This window comes from Coregonus clupeaformis, unplaced genomic scaffold, assembly GCF_020615455.1.
Source record: "Coregonus clupeaformis isolate EN_2021a unplaced genomic scaffold, ASM2061545v1 scaf2501, whole genome shotgun sequence".
Lineage (NCBI taxonomy): Eukaryota > Metazoa > Chordata > Actinopteri > Salmoniformes > Salmonidae > Coregonus > Coregonus clupeaformis.
Window position 1 is genome coordinate 9,257 of NW_025535955.1, and position 4,628 is coordinate 13,884.

Here is a 4,628-nt window from a genome sequence, read left to right on the forward strand (position 1 = left end):
CACAGCTCTCTCCACGATACTGTGGACCTTAGGGTCGCTGAAATCAACAAAAAGCAGCAGAGAAAGCTAAACAATGTGCAATGTTCACACAGAAAACAGTGCCCTAGTTTCTTTCTGCATAGCTCCAGATGTGTAGATGAATGGAGCAAGCCGTATACAGGGCAGTACATGGAACTCACATGTCAGCGCCAGCTGGTGAGGTGGGGTGCATAGAGCGGCGGAGCTTGCAGACAGCCTTGTGCTCCATGTCAATCATTTTTAGGCAGGTGTTTACTTCCCAGGTCTGCCGTAGGAAACAGGAAGTCCCATTAGTGTAATTTCACAACAGATATATTCGGCTGTACTAACTAGTTGTTGAAAGGCTAGAAAAGAGCTCACTGACTGATAGTCTATGTCTCTAACTCTCATTCTCTTACCAGCCGAGCGAGTTCGTTCCCCTCCTCCAGGGTTTCCTTCCACACCCTTCAAATAAAACACAAAGCATTTCAACTTTCCTGGCTTCCTTTTTTTTATTTTTTATTTTACCCACACCTCCTGGAGTGCTGCTGGTGACAGAGAATGGCAGTGAAGGTGAGAGCTGACGTGGTACTCACCTCTCCCTAAGGGATTTTTTGCCCTGAGACACCAGCCAGTCGCTCATGTGCTCCATGGTGACATGGGGCGAGACCTGGCCTCGACTCTGGAGCAGCAGATAGTGGACCATGAGCTTCTTCTGCAAGATGAGGTAAGGTGTGAGACCGTGCCACTAAAGACCATATAATGTGCTTTCAGAAGGGCCTCTCGCAACATTTCACAACTGCTCATGTCTCACAATTTGCAAGTGATATTAAAAACTCTTATGACCATCTTCTCTAAACTGTCTTGAAAGAAAACTCTTGTTTTGGGATTAAATCTATCAATTTTTTTCTTTGGTTACTGTTTTTGTGGAATGAATCTTACCTGTTTATTGTAATATACTTCCTCCCAGCAGGCCTGCAGAGTCTGAAAATAAAGGCTGCTTCTACAGAATTCCTTTGAAGATAATTAAAATAATTATGCTTTATTAGGTACATTATGCACAGGCATTTACAGTATGCTAAAAGGAATATCTCCTAAGATTACCTTAGTGGGACCATAAGTGAACTCAGGAATGCTCCCAACCCTATCCATGGTCAGAGGGGGGACGAAATGCAGCGCTATAGATATACGGGATGCTCTAGAGATAACAGGAATTACTTAAAGTCGCGAATGATCAATGCCTGTGGAGTCGTCCAATATGCTGAGCTGAGAATTGAGTTGTAGGCGATATTTGGTTATGTTTGGCGCAATATACATGTTTACATTCTATTGCCATGGAGAAACTGAGTTTCTAGAACCTGTTTTCTTCTATGTCTTTATTTCGTGAAAGATTAAGCTCTTTATTTTGTCATAATGTGTATATGAGGACGTTGGAGCCCGTTCCGATTCATGACGCGGTTATCAAGGTGCATGTTGCATAGACCTACTAATCCATCCTTGGCTTACAAGTTAAATTAAATTAGTATATATGCCTATACAAATCTATTGACCACATCCATTTAAATCAATGATTGTCAATTGAAAATGTGGTTGTTGTGTTATCCTGTTGTGCGTGTCAGGGGTCCTCTTAAGCACGTTATTCCAATATTTCCTAGCTCTGAATTGACGCAGGTTACACTTTTGCAAAACTACTCGGTTAAAAACAAGAGCATGAATGACAATAAAGGTATGACTTGAATAAATGTGTAGTAGTGTGATGTTGTTCCCCTATATTATGCACCAAATTGCACACAAGGACAGTTCAAGTAGGCCATGTCAAGAGGGGATGTTAATAAGTTAATAATAATAATAATAATAATAATAATAATAATAATTCAATGTGGTTTCTTTATTTAAATACAGCTGCATTGCTAATGTTATTTTTTGGTGTACAAACATTTTTATCTATCTATATTGTAAATACACCTAATTGTAAAAGTTTTCTATATTTTGGTTTGGTCCATCGCGGGTTATCTGTATTTATGTACCCTCTTATTGTTCTCTTTTGCCTGACCTTCAACTAGCAAGGTATGTTGTCCTTGGCGCCGTAATTTGTTAATATAAAACTATGGTAAAGTTACACAAAGTGCTGTTACGCAACTATAGGTTTTGTTACGGGAGTATTTGGGGCAGTGTTTGAGTGAGTTTCTATGTGCTCACGCAGGTGCCCGAGAGCTGTGGCTGCACCAAGGGCTAAGCTATTGTGTGTTGTCTCTTCGTGTGCAGGTATGTCTTTTATTTTGTCAGAATTATGTTGGATATCATTTTACTTCTATTGTATAGTGTGTTGTTAGGCACTGAATGTGTGCATGCAGCACCTGTTCTCTTTTGCCTGACCTTCAACTAGCAAGATGCCCGAGAGCTGTGGCTGCACCAAGAGCTAACATATTGTGTGTTGTCTCTTCGTGTGCAGGTCGAATAAAAATTATCCAACCGTCAGAATTCCAGTTGTGGCAGTGTCCTAATTAAAAGTACACAACGCAGAACGAACCACGCTACAAACTGGTGCAGTGACCTGCCGACTGGTCAGCTCAAGCCGACCGCCGGAGCTGTGCATGTGGATGAGGTGCAGGACCTGCGCATGCGAATTTGTTGATGGTTTACTGTAAGTTAATATATACTGTAAACAGTGAAAGTGAATGTAGCAAATTCATTAGATACAGGTATTCGTGATTATTTGTATGTTTTGAATGAATTTGTTTATTGCCATAATTTTTTTTGGGGGGTCTTTGAATGCACTAAATTACATTGTATTTTAGTGCTCTGTTGAGCCATGGAAGATTCTTTAGTCCATAAGATGTGTTATGCTGGGGATTTTAGTGTGGGTAGAGGGAGGGGTGTCCTTCCATTTACACCAATTGTACAGTCAGCTCCTGGGAGTAGAGCGTTTGCTAGTCCTGAGTTTGCAAGCACTGGGAGGGGTAGGCTGTTTATTCCACCTGACCAGGGTATCCCACCTCTGTCTTTTGATGTACCATCATCCACAGTACTCGGTGATAATGGGACGCCTCCGAGTCAGCTTAGTGACCTTATTAAGCAGATTGGTTCAGAGATAGCAGAATCTATCAGAGCGAGTTTACTGCAGCCTGGGGTTTCCAGTCTTTCTCCTCCCCGTCCCCCTCACCAACCCCACCAGTTTCCCCTGCCTGGGCAGTGTGGGTCAACCTTTATTGATGCGTCCAAGCTGAATCTGGTTGTGAAGTCAGATGTTAGTGCTCCACCTCTTTTTAGGGGTGATGGCTCAGATAAGTACTCTGTCCTGGAGTGGGAGGAGTTAATGGGAGTCTACCTAGAGAAGAGGGGTTACACTGGGTCTGGGAATGTTGGGGAGGTGATGTCTAGGCTCATGGGGAGGGCACGGGATGTGACCAAAGTCTGGATGCGTAACAACCTTGTTGTCACAGATGTTAAGGCGGTGTTCAGTGTTTTCAAGCAACACTTTGGGGATACTGTCTGCTCAGGTATGCCATTAGCTGATTTCTATTCAATCAAACCATATGCTAATGAATGTCCAATAGATTTCTGGATTAGGCTTAACAAAGCTGCAGAGGCAGCCGAACAGTACCTTGTGAGTGAGGGCAGGACCTTACCCAATCAGTGCTCAGAGTTGGCAGTCATGTTTGTACGCAACTGTCCTGATAAAGAGTTGGCCCAAGTGTTCAAGAGCAAACCCATTCGTGACTGGACAGCCAGTGAGGTACAGGATCGGTTGGATGAACTGTTAAGGGAACGTAAAGCATGTAGAACACAACTTTCACAGCAGGTGGCTGCCGTTTTTGACTGCCCTCAGGAGGGAGTGAGTCCTGTGAAAATACCTAATGTGTCATCTTTTTCTCAATGTGGCCGTGAACCAGACCAGGCACCATCTGTATCTGAGGGTGGGACATTAAAGAAAGTTTTGACTTTGTTAGAGAAGGCTCTGGTCAGCAATACTCAGCAATACTCAGTCTGTGAGTGGCACAGTGGTCTAAGGCTGTGCCACTAGAGATCCTGGTTCGAATCCAGGCTCTGTCGTAGCCGGGAGACCCATGGGGCGGCGCACAATTGGCCCAGCGTCGTCTAGGGTAGGGGAGGGAATGGCTGGCAGGGGATGTAGCTCAGTTCGTAGAGCATGGCGTTTGCAACGCCAGGGTTGTGGGTTCGATTCCCATGGGGGGTATGAAAAAAAAGAAAAAGTAATGTATGCGCTAACTGTAAGTCGCTCTGGATAAGAGCGTCTGCTAAATGACTTAAAAATGTTAAATGTAGAGGGCCCCGTAAACAGTTCCACAAACGTCAGCGTGAGTGCGCTGTCTGTGGAAGCACTAATCACTGGACCAAAGCTCACTGTCAGATGCACCAGCTGTGCTTCAAGTGCTTCTCTCCGGGCCACATGAGCTTTGACTGTAGTGAGGCTGGGCAGCGACAGAGCCCTGGATGTGGACAGACTGGCAGGTCTCAGGAAAACTAGAAAGCCTCCATTCTGAGGAGGGCAATGTGGGGCATTCTTATTTTTCCTCCACTGATGATGATATCCAATCTGTTTATTCTTACTTTTGTGAGTCAGTACCCAAGAACAACACAGTAATTTTTCAGAACACAATGAGAGTTAC